General features: G+C 37.1%; 1 protein-coding gene across 3 annotated transcripts in view; it reads right to left on the bottom strand.

The window, feature by feature from the left end:
• LOC144004163 (chemokine-like protein TAFA-2) overlaps positions 1–18,863 on the bottom strand; it is a 60,247-nt gene that overhangs the window by 35,854 nt on the left and 5,530 nt on the right. The window contains exon 1 of one of the 3 annotated variants that reach the window (XM_077501169.1): positions 1,047–1,091. The exons of the other annotated variants lie outside the window; for them this stretch is intronic. The gene's annotated coding sequence lies outside the window, so the exon portion shown is untranslated. Of the gene's footprint in view, positions 1–1,046; positions 1,092–18,863 lie in introns of those variants that run through there. 3 annotated transcript variants of the gene reach the window in all.

The raw sequence follows: 18,863 nt of genomic DNA, 5'->3' as shown, positions 1-18,863 counted from the left end.
CTAAAATTGGCTTAAAACTAGGAGTGTGACGATATATCGATATTGCGATAAATCGTCTCCCGATAGGTTATCGATACGTTTATGCAAGTAATGCGATATTTGTAGTTAATAAACAGCCACTTATAACGGCTCCATTGTTCATGACCTATTGAGCAATTACTTGGCAGGCCACTAGGTGGAGCACCTCATAAGAGTGGCGTGGAAATGGATGCAAGTCTACCGGTGAAGAAGGCTCATGAGCTTAGTTTTATTATTATTATTATTATTATTATTATTATTAATTTTATTTTATTTTTTTATTTATTTTATTTGTATTTATATTATTATTATTGTTATTTTATGATTTGCTTTAACATAGATGGATTTATGCGGATTTATTACCTGAGCAATATATGGATAATCGCGGTATCGTCATATAGTGAGATCATCGTGATCATGTGCCTTGTATCGCATATCGTATCGTATCGTGAGGTAGCCAGAGGTTCCCACCCGTAACTGAAATTAAAATACAATCAGATGACTAAATTATGACTAAAACTTGAATTTATTTTAGTCAAAAGACTAATACTAAATTAAAAATTCAATTCAAATCATTGTCAAAATGAACACTGGTTCAGACTGAAGTCACATTGTAAAAATGTGGATATGTATCCAGTCCGAGTCTGTCTGAGCTGTTCAGACTGACATTAAAAAAAAAAAAAAAAAACAACTTCAGATACTGGTGGCATTTAGGCAAAAAGAAAATTGCCTGTAGTGTGAACTTACTTCTAGACAAACTGCACTCAACTCCACTTTCAATAAAGTCTGCACTGTGGAGGGACCTGCCAGGTGGCTAAATGTGCTTCCAAGTGAAAACCACGACAGAAAAACAACGGATGGAAGTGAGCCAGTCTAATGCGTGCGTAAAGGCAGTGCCGAAAGCAACGATCCTGCTGCTTGTTCATAACTGATCTCCAATCCTTGTGCAAATATATTGTATTTACATCTTTGAGCGTCTGTGTTGTACAATACAAGCAACTGTCATAACTGACAAGCTCGGTCCGCACCTGGTGTCCTCTTATCTGCGCTCTCTCGTGTCAATCATGCCAGCCGACGAAAGTCCCCACCCCCGACTCTCCTCCACGAGGTTCCTGAGCCAAAGCGGCTGCAACGAGAGGCTGAGGAAAGTGAGGGGGGATCCATTTAATTACATTGTGTTTTCTTTGATTGAATATTCAATCTCCTCTGTTTTGCATGACTGAGCAACAAGGCTCAAGTTATTCCAGTGGTGCCCTCCCCCCTGACAGGCTAATTTGTGATATTAGATTGCTTTCATTGAGGGTCGTTCGGGGCCCGCTTCGGACATTAGCGCTATGAAAAGGCTGATCTGCCTCAGCGGTCACATTCGTACTCTGCGTGACTCAAGTGGGAAAGGTGGGACGACCCATACACGTCCCTGCAAGCCGTTGAAGTCACAGGGCGGCCATTTTGCTCCTCCCACCTTGCGAGCAGACTACTGTATTAACTAGGGCTGGGTATTGCCGCCAACCTCACGATACGATACGTATCACGATACAGGGGTCACGATACGATACGTATCGCGATACATATGTATCCCAGTACTTGATCTTCAAGGTAATACATATCCTGATATATTACATTCATTTTCTTGCATTTTATAATAACAGTCATATGTATACTTAAAGGATATGTTTGTTATGCTGACTGACAAAAATATTTTTGTTAGCAGCTCTTCTGGTTTACCACCAAGCGGCATGCCTGGTCTAAATGTGCACACACTGCAAAGCAAGGAGCAGCTTTCACAGACACACCGGGAAACTTCATTAATAGGCATGAGCCAATATTAGCAAAAATATCAAAGTATTAAAATTACAGCTCTAAAATGTGCTTATTTGAAATATTTGGGGAAATAGAAACAGCGTTTTTTTTCATGTAACACATTCTATTTCGTTTTTAAACCAAATATACTAAAATTGGTACATTAAGACACATGTGCGATGTTAAGTTTATAAGTAAATAAATGTTGATATTCTTCCTCTGCTTTCATTTTTTCTTAGCAAGACACAGTGTCCAATCACTGGTGAGCTATTTTTACATTAATTGAAGGCAATTAACTTGAAAGACACTGCCGATTTTTTATTTTTTAGGTACAATGCAAGCTGCCAAGGCAAATGTTACCTGCCTATTTAAAGTTAACGAGCAATGTCGATGCTGATGCCTGCGTATCAATACGTGTTTTGTAATGAGGCCTGCAAAGATATATTGTCGTATCGATTTTTTGACCGCACCCCTAGTATTAACTATACGGTACTGTATACCTACAGATGGGACATATACAGCTCGTAGGCAGTTAGTATAAGGCCATAGGGGGGAGCGGGCGGGGGTTTCTGCCAGGGTGGTCACTATTTTTTAGCAACTAAAAAATTAATAAAAATTAAAATGAAAAAATATAGACCAAGACCCCTGTTTCCTTTTATCACTCAGTTCCTTAGACCCCAATATTAGATTTGGCAGAGGCATCTTTTGTTGAATCACAGTTACAATTATTTCATTTAAAAAAAAAAAAAACATACAAGTTTCCCCTTGTAAACATCATTAACTCATTCACTTCCAGCCATTTTTGCTGAAGCAACTCCCTTCACTCCCGTTTGCTTTACTGGATTTTGACTGATTTTGCAAGGCCCACAGAATATTTTTTATTACTATAAAAACACGGAACCTACCAAAAGAAAGATTAAAGTCTCTTCTTTCATCAGGGAAAAAAACTATAGTTGTATCTGTTTTCGTTTTGCATTAATTAGCATTAGAATATAGCTAAGTTTCATCATTATTCACATTCCTGGTGAAAACACTGACAAAAAGAGCTTGATGCAACAAGGTCCTGGCTGATCTCTTATACTCTGCTGCCACCAACTGTCCATTTTTTTTAAACAACTATTATTGCTTTAAGCCACCTCTTCATGTCAGAAGCTGCATCAAAGCCTTCTGTATGCTCTTGCATAAAAAAAAACAACAACATAAAAACGTGTAAACACATTTTTGGGAGAGAACGACAAAAGTATTAAAACCCATTTTTACACGTTTTGGGGATTGAATGAGTTAAACGGGTAATTTATACATGTATTTAAGGCAAGTTGTCAGTTGTCTTATGTTTAATGAATTTAAAACACCATAAATCATGCTATTTCGACTAAGTACTGCCTCATAAATGTTCTCCAGTTTTGATACTGTAAATGTATAGGATCGTATGCCAAGAAACGTTTCTTGGGGGGAGCAATATGGCGCCCTCAGAACTTCAAAAGTCTTGGCCTATCGGCTATCCAGTCTGTAGGAGCCTAAATTCTAATTTTGAGTCAAGTAATATGTGGATAAAGGTGATTTGAGTTAATTCTGACAAAAGTATATTATTTACATTATTTACAATTTGAAAGGTTTATTATTTACATGTGGAGTGAATAGTTAAAGGCAATAGTTGTTTTTTTTTGCATTTAAAATGTGTGAATTTTAGTATGTAATGTGCTTTCATTGCAGCATTGTTTCGGTAGGATCTATTTTTTACTGTCTTTAGGCGGAGGGATCTGTGTGGTGCACGGGTAGTGCGGTCAGGCAACGTGGAGTAGAGCCACACAGTTTTTTGACCTCCGAATCTCCGAATCTCCGAATCTCCTTAAACTCTTTAGTTACGACTGTTTTGGTATTTCTTTTTGTGTATGTCATTTTTGTACAGTTGATTTATTTTTACTAAAGTTAACAAAACAAAGACCAGCGTTTGGAGTTTTCTTTATTCATCGACGAAGTCGTGGACACAAATAAGGAAGTGAATTTGGAGCGTCAAGCTAAAGCTTTACTAGTTAAGAACCTACACAGTCATATATTCAAAGACGGGTCAGTCATGAAGCAAAAACATTCAAATGAATAGCAAGAACTCAAAGCCAAGTGTGTTTGTGTGGAGGGAGAGAAAGGAAATCCAGAGCGCCGTCATCCTCCTTCTGCCAAGTATGAATGTTTTGGATCCGCTTTCTTGAACCTGCCATCCAAAGTCAACCTATTCTTGATGACCATTCAGGGTGTCAAAGGCCACAACAAGTCATTAAAGTCAATAGAAAAAAATGTGGGATTAGTTGGAATTAATCCCCAACTTTTTCCCATTTTCTTGCTGAAATGGAAGGACATGGAAATCTAGCGGAGCATATCGCAGCTAATGGGCTGGCAGCGCTTCCCCCACAAATGAGACGGGGCTAATGGATCCGCGAGGCCTGGCTAAGATGGCTCAACCAGATTGCCTGCGGATTTAAGTGATTAACAACCCGTCCTCCTTTTTTTGTCCAGGAAATGTAATATATGACAATAAACGCTTCCTCTTGTGCAGATGATTCAGGCTGAGATTAGCAGCGTATAAATGCCAATTAAATGCATAATGCGATGCTGAAAATGATGCGCGAGGAGAATCTGAGGTTGTTTTTATGACTCGTCACGATTCAGTTCAACATTATTGTCGGTTCAACCTCAAACGTCCCCGGCTTGTTTTAGGCGATGTTTAACTTTATTGGCCCGTATTAACGGATCACCTTATTATTACTTTCTTGCCTGTATGCAATATGCAGATTTAATAGCGCCTCATGTAAGATTGTGATGTCTGAGAATTGATTGCCTGCTCTAATGTTATTGCATTTCCGAGCCATGGAAAGACACTTTATTACCTTTTACGTCGCTTGTAACATCGCAGATCATCTTTGGCGATGTTGAGGTGCGCTATCAGTTGGAATATGAAGATAAAAAGTATTCATGAGTGTAACATAAGATAAGGTACGCCAAACCGTAGCCGTTTTGCACAAGGTTAAAGAATCATTGGACAAGAATGCTTTGTTAATTGTTATATAATTCATTGATTGTTCCACACCTGAACTATTGCACTGAAGTCTGAGTGTGTTTGCAAAACCCAGACTGAACCCATTTTTCTTTTACAGAAACACGCTATTCGTGTCCTGTCTGGATGTGGATACAGAGACCACACGAATCCAATATTTATATGGCTAAAAACTTTCAGATTCAATGAAATTTAAGTTGAAAGTAATGTATGAAGCCCATCATGAAATGTTACCAATTAACATGAAAAAAAAAAAAAAAAGTGAGTACAAATTAAGAGGAACAGATATTTTTTCCAAATCTAAATATAGAACAACACAAAACACGACTACAAAATTAGAATATATTATAAAACTAAATCATCTCTGAAATCATTTCATCATTAATTGACTGATTGCCATTTATTTTGTGTTGATTATTACTATTGTTTTTCTTGTTTTTTTTTATTTTTCATTTTTAATTTATTAAATTTTTTCCCTTTTTGATCAGGGGCAGATACGACAAGTTTCACTTCTTTCTGTCCTCTTTCATTTCTTTTTTTTTTTTTTTAAGAACGAGATAAGAAAAAATTGATTTTGAAAAGATGGATGCAATTTTGTTTCTGATATCCAACTTTTATACGACAGTATTTCCAGATGAATCACTATTTGGTGTAGTAATTAACCTTGCAACTCTTGCAGTGGAACAATATATAATCTGTTGCCATCATTCACGGGCATTTTTTTTTTAAAGTCTATTTACGTGACTTTGAATTTATCACAGTGTTAATTTTGTCTACCATTTTTAAATTTAGTCTGTTTTAGTACAATTTCAGTCACGCTTGTTAGTTTTTATCACAGTTAGTCAACCTCCTCCCATTTATTTATTTATTTATTTCATTTTTTGTCAACGATAAATGTAGCATTTTAGTCTTTATTTTAGTCCAAGAAAACATCATTTTATTTGTCAGGTTTTAGTCAACAAAAGCTGTCAACGTTTTAGTCTAGTTTTAGTCAGGACAACCAATTTTCCCATGTGTGTATATATATATATATATATATATATATTAGAGCCGTCAAACTGTTACATTTTTTAATCAGATTTATCACATCGTAGAATTTTGATTAATCATGATTAATCACTGACTTAAAAAAGCTTTTTTCCCCAACATTTTTGCCCGCTGCACACGCTCATCCTGCTTTTTCTAATCAATTAATTATTTGCATAATTTAAAATGAGAAAAAATTACCTACGGCATATGTAAACATTTATTAAATGCTTTATTTAATGCATGTACTTATGTTTATTGCTCAAACTCCAACAGCTACCTTTAATTCACTGCCTTTGACAAGTATACTTGTCAATTGTATTTTTTAGAGCGGTGCTAAATGGGGACGAATCTGATTATGCTCCACTGTAAATATCAAGCTTGAAAACAACTTTACTGATGCCCAACCACCGGTAGATGACATCATTGCCCCATTTTGTACGAAATAAACACAGTTTCAGAGTCCATGGGAGAAATGGCTGTATTTTGGCAAACTTTGATTTTTCTACTGTCAATTATAAAAGAACGGGACGGGGCAAAAAGTAGGGAGTCTATTCTGTTATTTGGTAGATTCGGTTTATCTATAATTATTGAATGTAATATCACGTGAGTATTGAAAATTTTAAAATTTTCTAAAATGACTGGCAGTGAATGAGTTTAATGTAACCATCCACTGTTGGCTAAAAAGGATCATCTGCGGTCAAAATTAATAGTGTGATTAATCTGTGGTAATACAATGATTAATGCAATAATTTTTTGTGATTAATTAATTAGTTAACGCTTTAACTTTGACAGCACTAATATATATATATGTCAGCAGATTATATTGAACCTTTTCGAACTAAACTATTTTATATCAAATGTTCTCATCTTTTTGATGAAAAACAACTTCACGAACAATTACAGCTACTGTGGCTCCATGCTATGAGCTATTAAGTTAGCCGGCATTAGTTAGCAGTCACATTAACATTATTGTTGGAACATTATAGCCGTTGGATTCATGTTAAGTTATAACTCTTTTTTTCTTTTTTTTTTACCTTTCAACGTGAATCCACCTCCTGTGTGTCTCATATGTTTGTGCTGTGTGTCACATGACAGTGTCAAATATGTGACAGATTAGCAGAGACAAGATTTGACAAAATCATATCATTTTCGTCCCGTTTTTGTTCATGAACTAAAATGTCCATAGATTTTATCCCAGTTATTATGATGTGAACGACATTTTCGTCTCGTCTTCATTAGTCGACAAAAATGCATACTGATTTAGTCCCAGTTATTGTTTATTAATGAGGGTTTTAGTCGAGTCTAGTTTTAGTCCGGTGGAAAATGTGTGTTGATGAAATTGTTTTATTTTTGTTGACGAAATGAACACTAGTAAAGCGGATGACCCAACTGAAGCTTCTCGTTCAACAACGGACCAACCTTCAGTGTTAATCGGCGCTGTGGCTTTTGTTATTGAGCTCATAAAATGGAGTGTGGAGTTGTTTTGGAATGTTTGATACTGGAATATTACTCAAATGGGGTGGCAACATAATGAAAAATGGTGCTCGGGATCATGCAGCGCAGTTCAACAGGCTCCATAATAAGCACGGAAAGGAAAGTTGGCACCTCTTAGGCAGGAATATAAAAAAACAAACAAACAAACAAACAAAAAAAGCAGCAGCATAGTGTTTTGTGTTTCTTAAGGATGCATTGACCTAAAATCTACATACATTCATGAGTACAGACGACGAGAGTGACACCCCCTCATTGTAGTAAAGCAAGAGGACCGGAGATGGCATGCGCGGGCGGCCATTTCGACAGGCGCCGGCGGATAATTGGGCCGGCATGCCGACTCCGACCACCGCGCTCCTGTCTCCTGGAGCTCATTACTATCACTCACAGTTCCCCCGCCCTTAAAAAAAAATAAAAAAATATCCGCAGCAAATATGACTCTTCGGATTTGCTAAAAACTGCAAGCGTCCCTTGAAACGTTGACATGAAAGGTCCTGTATCCCCCCCGAGGTTTAGCAGCCTGTTAAATCATTGTCGTAAATTTGAGGTTACACAAAAGAGTGGAATAGGTGGGCGGGTGGTGTGGAAGCTGTGTTTGAAAACACGCCAGTGAGAAAGGGGCTTCTCGTCATCTCGCTCCCGCTTGAAAAGCTGCGATTGGCTCCGTTTCCCTGTGACCCTTTTAGACCTTGCTTGCGCTTGCCTTTTATAAGTCAAAGTGGATGGAAGTGCGTATAAGCCAGTGTGCGCGGGGGTTTTGCTGCCTCATTGCACATAGTAGATAACAGGATCAGCTTCCGTAAGCCAACAATACATCAACAAGTGTGAAATGTCCGTCCTTGGAAAAAAACGCCTGCCGGAGCCTTAATAGTTACTGAGAGGATTTCAGGTCTTTTCTCCGAGTGCTTCGTCCACAAAAAATAAAAAAATAAAAATCATTTTGACAGCAGCTGCTTGTTTTCACTTTTTTTTTTTTAATACAGAAGAAGAAAAAAAACTGCTTCAATTTGCTTGGTCTGCGTTTGAATTGTTACATGAAAAGTTGAAGTAAAACCACAGATGAGTTTGCATTATTTCTGGAATCTGACTTGTGTTTTTCTGAGTTAAAGTTGAAAGATAACACTATAATATACTTTATGTACACTAATCACATAATTGCATCGGATCAATGTAAAGAAAGTTTTGGTTCAGCTCAATAGACATTGTGCTGCTCTTTTTGGAATTTGCACACGTTAGCCACCAGGGGCAGTATAATTAACACCAACAAATACACATAAAGGAACCAGTCGCAACTGTTCAGTAACATTTTGGAGAGGATAAAGAAATAAATTATGCATATCTCAACTCAACTCAACTTCATTTATAAATCACTTTAAAACAAGCATTGCTCTCTGCAAAGTGCTGGACATGAAACATGAAATCGAATAGATAGAAGAATAAGAATAAGATAAAACAAGAAGAAAGCAAAAATTTTAAGTCAGTATACAAGTATTTTTTGTATAGTAAATAATAAAATTAACAAGTAGATGAGTGAATAAGTACATAAATAAATAAATACATAGATAAATAAATAGAAGAAAAAATCAGATTCAAAACACACAAACACCAAAAACTGTTTATTAAAATAAAATTAAATTAAAAGTAATAATAATAATAATTATTATTATTATTATTATAATAAATAAAATAAAGTCTTAAAATAATTGTCTTTTTTTTTTTTTTTTTTCAAAAAATAATTTTTGCCTATATTATCTCCTCCAGATGCAAATGGTTCAATTTTTTTTCCTGAAAAATCTGGGGAAAAAAATGACTCAGGTGATTATTCTAAGAAAGTGTTTATTAATCATCTACATGCTTTCGTTCAAATTTGTATTACTTACACCGTTAGACCAATGTTATTTGTTAACCCATCGTTGCCATTTTTAACTTCATTCACTGGCAGCCATTTTCACAGAAGCAATCTCGTTCGCTACCGGCTGTTTTACTGGATTTTGACTGATTTTGTAAGGCCCACAGAATATTGTGTTCTGTTGCTATAAAAACATGGAACCTACCAAAAAGGAATATTAAAGTCTCTTCTTTCATCAGGAAAAAAAAGTATATTTCCATCAGTTTCTGTTTTGCAGCAATTAGCATTAGAACATAGCAAAGTTCTGCGATTGGCTGGCAACCGGTCCAGGGTGTCCCCCGCCTACTGCCCAGAGCCAGCTGAGATAGGCGCCAGCAGCCCCCGCGACCCTTGTGAGGAATAAGCGGTCAAGAAAATGGATGGATGGACATAGCAAAGTTTCATCATTACTCACAAATTTATTTTGAATTGTAATTGAGCTCAACAACATGGTCCTGGTTGATCTCCTTTACTCTGCTTCCACCTGCTGGCCGTTTGTGTAATAATTACCATTTCCTTAACCGTTCTTTGCAGTTAAGAGGCTGCATCAAAGCCTTCGGTATGCTCTAGCATAAAAACACATTAAAAAAAATGTATACACGTCTTTGTGACACTTAAAACGTTTAAAATAGAACATATTGATACGTTTTTGGGAGCAAATGAGTAAATGATATCACAATTGATTTTCGTGTGATACTATTCCTATCAAAAATATTGAAGTATTACTGAGTTGCACTGCGATTCCCACCCCTACTTAAGTTTAAAAGAAATTTGTATATACCACATGCCACTTTACTCCAACCATTTTCAAATGTTATCCTTCAAGTTCAGATAGTGCTGAACTTTTTTGCCCAATTTTCAAACCAAAGTTTAAAACACAAGAAAGTTGAACTTTCTGGTCTATTAGACAAAAAAAAAAAAAAAAAAAAAAGTTTGAAGTACGTTTCATTCTGTCCATTTCCCTCCCCTAAAAGCCGACAAGTTGAACAGTACAATTAGAAGAACGCAAAGCGCTTGTGATTGTGTCCCAGAATGATGCCTTATTAACTGTGCAGAGGAGACTTGCACCGTTACCTCCCTGAAAGGAATATTTGGACATAATGTGGCCAGTGTTTCCCTAATAAGGCTCAATAAATGTGCACTTTCGTTTTGGCATGCACAGCACAATTATTTGATAGCTAAAGCCGTCCTATATAAAGACAGAAATAGTTAACAGTCACACGGATGACCATGATGGATGGATGGATGGATGGAGGGAGTTAGTCTGGCCAACGCCAGCGTTTCTTCACTCGAGGTTTTGCTAATTAGCTGCCTGCACCTTGAGCTCGGCAGCATAATTGCTTCCTCGGCCTTCCACTCGTTCAAGTTTGACAATGGCGAGATCGTGATTTTGCCAAGCGTCCTCGACAGCGAGTGAAAATGAAATGTACGGCGGTAGCTCGCAAGTCAAGAAGGTTAGCATGGCCGTCTGCTGCAGTCACATCCGTCAGCTAATGCTCACATGACAGGAATCCAACAATTGATTTGAGGAAAAGTCTACACACCCCTCTTCACATGTCAGCTTTTTGCGGTATACAATTTCAAAATGTCCACCATTAATGTGATTTTTATTTTTATTTTTTTAAACCACTGACCTGTATATATGACTGGATAGCCAATAGTAGGGATGGGTGAGTACCGATAACTGGTATCGGTATCGGGCCGATACCAGCCTTTTTTCAAGTACTCGAGTACTCGTGACGCAGACGAGTACAAGCGACCGATGGCAGAGGGGGAAGACGTTAAGTGAGTCCTCCTTGCCTGTAACTGGCGCTAGCTTGCAGCAGTTTTTCACCAAAACTTCACCAGTTTGGAAATACTTCAAAATTGTGAATCTTAAACTAAAAGAGCATTTTTGTGTTTCATTTTGAGCGTTAAGACGATTAAAGAGTGACTGTGCTGTTTTTGTTTTGTTTTTTGTCAAAATGAAAGGAAATATATTTGTTTAAAAATATCTTTTAGTGATTTTTTTTTATTTGTCAAAATGTACTACTGGTATCGGCAGTTGGTATCGGTATCGGTGAGTACTGAGGGTCTGAGTATCAGTATCGGTATCGGTCTGAAAAAGTGGTATCGAACATCCCGAGCCAATAGCCCGTACGCGCCAGTGCAAACCGTTGAAGTCACCGGGCAGCCATTTTGTTATCATGTGACTCCCACCTCGCAAGCGGACGACTGTAAACTACACGCTATACATACAGATGAGACATATACAGCTCGTAGGCAGTTAGTATACAGTTCGGGGGGTTCTGTGCCGGGGTGGTCACTATTTTCTATTTTTTAGCAAGTAAAAAAAAAAAAAACATGGACAGTATGTGCTGTTTTGAAGACCCCCTTTTTCCTTTATCGCTCAGTTCCTTAGGCTCCAATATTAGATTTGAAAGAGGCATCTTTTGTTGAATTATTTATAATTCTTTAATAAAAACTAACTATTCAAGCCATTTTTACTGAAGCGACCCCCTTCACTCCCGGTTGTTTTACTGGATTTTGACTGATTTTGGAAGGCCCACAGAATATTGTGTGTCTATTACTATAAAAACAACCAAAAGATAGATTAGTCTCTTCTTTCATCAGGAAAAAAGGTGTATTTGTATCTGTTTCTGTTTTGCAGCAATTAGCATTGGACTATAGCTAAGTTTCATCATTATTCACATTCCTGGTGAAAACACTGACAAATAGAGCTTGTTGTAACATGGCCATGGCTGATCTCTTATACTCTGCTGCCATCTACTGTCCATTTTTTTTTAATAACTACCATTGCTTTAAGCTTCACATCAGCTGCATCAGCTGCATCAAAGCCTTCTGTATGCTCTTGCATGAAAAAAACAACACATTTTTGGGAGAGAATGACAAACTATTAGTTTTGATACTGTAAATGTATAGGATCGTATACCGAGAAATATTTCTTGGGAGGAGCAATATGGCGGCCTCGCGACCTCATATATATATATATATATATATATATATATATATATATATATATATATCAGTTGTTCAAACTCACCCCAAATAAAGTTCAGATGTTCTAATTGGCTCTTCGACAACCCCCCACCCCCCACCCCCGCCTTTTTTTTTTTTTTTTTTTTTTCTGCCAGAAAGACTAAATGGTATTTTAGATTTTATTTTATAATTTACATTTATTTACTAACAATGACTGGTATTATTTGGATCTGTTCAAAAATGTTCTCCCTCTTGACAAAGGCCCTAGTTCCAGCTGAACATGACATGTTGACATATTTTGGCGCTTTTGTTATGGAGGTTTCTTTGTTGCTGCTCACCAAAAGATCCCAAGTGAGGCAAGATGGTGGTTGCATCATGCTTTGGAACTTTTTTTTTGTTTTGTTGTTTTTAATTCCAAGAATGGAAAAGCCTACTAGAGCATTTCGGGGGGGAAAAACATCCATTTGAATGCAATTGATTCACCATTTCAGTAATTTTTTTATTCCCATTTCCCCTTTCAAAGTTTTTTTTTTTTTGGGGGTGGGGGGGTGGGGGGTTAATGATAGGAAATGTTTTGAATTCTTTTTTCTTGGACAGGGGTGTGTATATATTTATTTATTTTTAACAACCACTTATGTATTAGTTGAATAGTCAGTGGAAAGGCATTAATATGACGGCCACCAAGGTTATCTTAGCATATTTATTTATATTTTTTGTATCCATTGCCAATATAAGAATATCAATGAGCATCCACTTTAACCATACGCAAAAGCCGCCGCTGTGACCAGTGACTACCGCAGGTCTCACAAAGGCAAACACAAAAACGTCCGTAGGCCCAAAAAAAAAAAAAAGCAAATGTGTTTTTCGCAGCCCATCTCCGAGCTCACCTTCATAACTCCGGCTGTCGGCTGGCAGAATGTAAATGAGCCTCTCAGCGGCGAGTCCTATGATGGTGTCAGCGCTCTTCCTAGTCTCTGGTCTCATTAGAAGCCGAGTGGAGCTGACATTTACTCAGCCGCCGTGCTCACTAGCTCTTCATGCGGGCCGCGCGGGTCAAAACAATACACAGCGAGCCGTCCCCGAAACCTTTGCAGGGGACTCGCGCGTTGACTTAAAAATCATGTTAAAATGCCAGCGCGCGCCTTTTTACGGGCACTCCAGCAAGACTGGACGACACCGAGTTGGATCTGCACTAAATTGTGGATTATAGTAGGGCCCGACCGATATGCATTTTTTGAGCCCATTGCTGATTTTTGGCAGAAAAAAAAATACCAACTACTGATTAATCTGCCAATTATTTATTAAAAAATATATATAATACAAATATTGACAGCTAAGGCTGTTTGAAAGCACTATATAAATAAGGATAACTTGACTGTTCCTGCGCGTTTTGGCCTCTTGTGGGCAGTGTGGTGCCGTTCATCCATGGCGTACACTTTTAAAGTGAGTACAGAAGAAAGTTGCGGTTTAATTTTTTTAAAATAACTAATTTTTCACACATTGGGTAGAATTTATGCCTTTTGTGTAGTGTCATCTCATCTGAGCGTATGTGTTCCCACAAGATTTGTGTGTGGATATTCGTTATTTGAAGGGAAGTTGATGCTAACTTGCTGTTAGCATTTGCTAACTTCCTAGGCTAGCGATGTTTTAAAACACAAAGCATGTTTTGTATTTAAATATACAGTGGATCTAATTCTTAACGTTGTGTATTTAGTTTTACAGTTAACTCCAACTGCCGTGTCATTCAAAAACTTAAAAGTACTGTTACGGACAACAGAATAACATACGCATTTAGCTACGCATTTGCCAGTTGCTAATTCTACGCAAGCAAAACTGTGCATTCAGGGTACTTTCACAGCGTCCGAAACTTCGTTTTTTTTTTTTCTGATAACGTTTTAAGGGGGAAGTAAAATTGTTTTGGCCGATGTTTGAAGGCCAATAATCTATTGGGCCCTACTTTATGGATGCCCAATTAAGTGTAAATTGCTTGTTTTTTTTGTCACCATTGTGTGACGAACAGTTCCACAGTTTGTGTTCTTCAGCTAAAGCCTGGTTCACACGGCAAGATTTTAAAATTGTCGGCCGATTTCCAATCTTTGACAGACATCACACGTGAAGAGAAAAAAAATCACGGGAGTTCCAGTTTTGAACGTACCGTGCGTGGTGTGCGGCCACACTGCACAATCAACACACTCGAGCCGAGTTCATCCAAGAATGTGATGGGAAGTCTCGCAAAACCTCTCGAGATTAAACGTGGTTTCCGAGTTGTCAACATGAGTCGATCCTGGTTTTCAGCCGAAAAAGCGGCATAAAAAGAAAAAGTGTTGTTTAAAAGTGTAAATTGGCACTGACGAGACATCGCTTGCACTCGGCTCGGTGCTGGCGGCGCTAGTTGGCGTCCCACCCGGAGACCACGTTTATTTGTGGAGAATGTGTGTGCGTGTATAAAAAAAAAATAATAATAATAAAAAAATAAATAAATAAAAAGTGTAATAGCACGAGCACGGACTTTGTACTGCTTCATGACTGTTTTGATTTTGGATTCCCACCGGCTTCCTCGCTGGCTCGCTTTCTGATTGGCTGCACGTCACTGTCAATCTGCTGCGCGGAGCGAAATCGGGCCAAAAAATCCAACATGTTGGATATGCCGATTTCAAGTCGGGAGTCCTTCCGAGCCATGTATGGTGACAATTCACATGGCAGGATTATCTGTGAAGATTATCGCTTGCGTCTCGGCGTGTCCTTACGATTGTCGGGAGGGGAAATTTGGGGCTAAAATCGGGCCAATTCTCCTGCCGTGTGAACCAGGCTTAACTCGTGTTCATTTTATCGGTCATTATTAAATTTAGTCTCAGTTTTCGTCCAGTTTCAATCACACTTTTTAGTTTTTATCATAGTTAGTCAACCTCATCCCAGTTTAATTTAGTCAACTTTTAGTCGACTATAAATCTAGCATTTTCGTCTGATATTTTACTTCAAGGAAACATTCGTTTTAGTGTAGTTTTAAGATTTTTTTTGTCAACAGATAATGTTGAATGTTTCAGATCTAAAACTATTTCACATGATTTTTTTCTCTCATCTTTTTAATGAAAAACAACTTGACACACAATTACAGTATATCAACAAGTGGCTACTATGGCTCAACGCTACAAAGCTAGTAAATTAGCCATTAGAATTTAGAGGTCGGATTAACATTATTGTTGGAACGTTTTTTTTTGTTTTTGTTTTTACCTTTCACCGTGAATCCACTTCCTCATGTTTTTTGTGACTGATGCACTCGCTAGCTGCAGATTTGAAAGGGGGCGTGTCACATGACAGTGTCACAGTGACAGATTAGTCTTTTTTTCTTTTTCTTGTTTTTATCTTGTCTTTGTTTATGAACTAAAATGTCCATAGATTTTAGTCCCATTTTCATGAAGTGAAGTACATTTTCCTCTCGTTTTCATTTGTTGATGAAAATGCATACTGATTTAGTCCCACGTATTGTTTATTAATGAGGCTTTTTGTCAAAGTCTAGTTTATAGTCCGGTGAAAAATGTGTATGGACGAAAATATTTTTGTTTAGTTTTCGTTGACGAAATTAACACTACTGCTAACTGTTAACTGACTTTACACGAGCGTTGCTATAACACAATATGACTCATGTATTGTCATCCGGGGGGTGAAAATGTGTCGTGTGTCCTTGCGGTTTTATTTCTGCCTCGGTAAGTGTCAGCATGGCAGGTTCCCTGTGGCGGGATTAATTAGCATTCAGGATTAATAGTGAACACATTTTTTTCTCGATGGGTCATTTTCAGCTCAATAACCCGCATCATCTTCCAGTTTGTCCGCTTCCAGTTGGCACGTCATCACCTTGTAAAGACATCATGAAATAGTGGCTCAATTTCGGACGGACAGATGAACAGCAGCCGTCTCCCGTGCCTCGATGGCGGTAAACTAGATGGCAGCTCGGGTTGGAAATGAATAGGGACGACTACGGCTGTTTCCTGACTCTGGCTTCCTCTGGGGAACCCGCGGCTCCGTTTTTGCTGCGGTCCTCTCATCCTGTTACTAATGCCCGATTGGGTGTAAGCCTTATCGCTGTGCTCACTACATGGCCTGATAAGGGCTCCCTTCGTGCGCAAGCAATTCAAATGACTTATTTTCCAGATAACTGGAAACCACGGGCAGACAGTAGGAGTGTGATGATATATCGATATCGCGATAAATCGTAATACTTTGTCTCCTGATCGATTATCAATACGCCTACGCAAGTAGCGCAATATTTGTAGTTAATATACAGCTACTAGAACAGCTCCATTGCTCCTTACTTATGGAGCAATTACTTGGTGGGCCACGAGGGGGAGCACCTGATAAGAGTGGCAGGGAAATGGACACAAGTCTTCAGGCGAAGAAGACTCATTAGTTTACTTACTGACTCAGTTGTGCATGCGTTTCTCTGAAAAATGTGCATTATATCTTCAATTTTAACATTTTAAAACATATTTTGTGTTTTGACTTTTTGAAGCACACCATTTGAGGAATATTAATATTGATTTAAATGGAATTAATATTTAAGTAATTTTATTTATTTACTTACTTTTACAATGTTACACAACGGAAAAAAATTGTCACAGTTTAGACACCAGATTTAATATTGTGTTTCAGTGATGGTACAAAAAAGAAATGATTTTCTCATTGGAAAAAACATCAGTTTATGTCTTCAGTAGTTTTATTGTAGATTATCGTGGTTTTATTACCCGACCAATATATTGATAATCACGGTATCATCATATCATGAGATAATTGTTATTGTGAGCCTTGTATCGCATATCGTGGCATATCGTATTGTGAGGTACCCACTAGGGCTGCACAATATATAAAAAAAACTTATATAAATATATAAATATAATATATCTGCGATTGGTTGGCAACCAGTCCAGGGTGTCCCCCGCCTACTGCCCAGAGCCAGCTGAGATAGGCGCCAGCACCCCCCGCGACCCTTGTGAGGAATAAGCGGTCAAGAAAATGGATGGATGAATGGATATAATATATATAATTAATTATTATTATTATTATTATTATTAATAATAATAATAATAATAATAATAATAATAATAATAATAATAATAATAATAATAATATATATAAAATAAAATATAAAAATAAATATAATTGGAATAATAATTAGAATATAATTATTATAATATAATATGAATAAATATCATGTTTTATTTGGCATTTTATGCTTTTAGTTGAATTTGACCATTCAGTCGCTAAAATGTGCACCGCCATCCAATCCAATAGTTGAACATTATCAAGAGGTAATTACAATTAATTAACTAAGAATACATTGAGTTTGCTTATTTTGCCACATGAAAAAAAAATGTAATTCTTTCATTAGATGCTATCAAAAAAATGTCATTTCTTTAAGTACATGTTAAATATCGCAATAATATCCATCGCTATATTCATCAATTATATCGCATATTGCATGTTTTTCCAATATCGTGCAGCCCTAGAGGACAGTATCAAGTCTTTTAGGTTAGCGGGCAAACATACACAAACTGTATGTTTTCCACATCACAAACAAATGCACTCCAATTTAATATTTCAACAGTGTCACACATCAAGATTGTGAAGGCAGGCCCTCCAAAAAGATATTTTCCTTCCGACTGGGAAGAATGAAGCAAATATTCATCGTTCACATCTAATGAGCGAGGACGTCTTTGCAGGGGTGCTCACATCAAAGTGCTTTCCCAGCTGGGTACACACACAGACAGGTGTTCACGCACACACCTCATCATATTCAATTGAGGGATTCTGAAATGTATTGTCAAGAATCAAACAGTCACTCACGCAAGTTTGTAACGGAGTTATAAGCAACTCGGTCACCAGTGATCCAATTGAATACGTATCGCCTTGTTTTGAACTTTATTTGTGGCATTGCAAAACACCTGACCTGCATAGATGAAAGGTTGGTTACATAAATACATCAAATCAAATATAAACCATGCATATATGCACCATTTGAAACAACTTGATACTTTGACAGCGCCAATCAAAAGTGAGCATGGCGTTCGTTTTGAGGTTTTGTTTTTTTTAAGTGTGCTTTTGTTCGTTTTTTATTAGTTTTAGATATTTAATAAATGCTCAGTTTTAGTTTAGTTGTAGTTAGTTTCAATATTAGTGTTAGTTATGAAAAAAATGTGTATTGTGCGCAATATTCAAAAACCACCATGAGAGCGACGCCATCTGAAGGTGCTTTTCTATTGGCTACTGCTGGATGCTCCGTGTGACACATTTTCAATCGTCCTTTTTCCGGTTAATGTCAAAATAAATTCTTATAATCATGTGAAAAATCGGCTCATGCATTCAATTAATTAGCAAAGACTAAAACGATTTATAGTTATAATTAGTTTTAGTTAGTTTTGTAAACATAAAAATGTAGTTTCAGTTGGTTTTTGGTTTTTGAAAAAAGTATTTTCATTTTTTTTATTTCGTTAACGAAAATGTTTCTTGAATTTTAGTTTAAGTTTTTTCATTAGGTTTAAAATAACCTTGGTGTGAGCAAGTTCAGTTTATTGATGTAAAGGGTAGCTCTTATAAGTACAATTGTTGAAATCTATA

This window comes from Festucalex cinctus, chromosome 16, assembly GCF_051991245.1.
Source record: "Festucalex cinctus isolate MCC-2025b chromosome 16, RoL_Fcin_1.0, whole genome shotgun sequence".
Taxonomy (NCBI): Eukaryota; Metazoa; Chordata; class Actinopteri; order Syngnathiformes; family Syngnathidae; genus Festucalex; species Festucalex cinctus.
The sequence above is the reverse complement of the archived record's forward strand: the minus strand, read 5'-3'. Positions and strand labels throughout refer to the sequence as shown.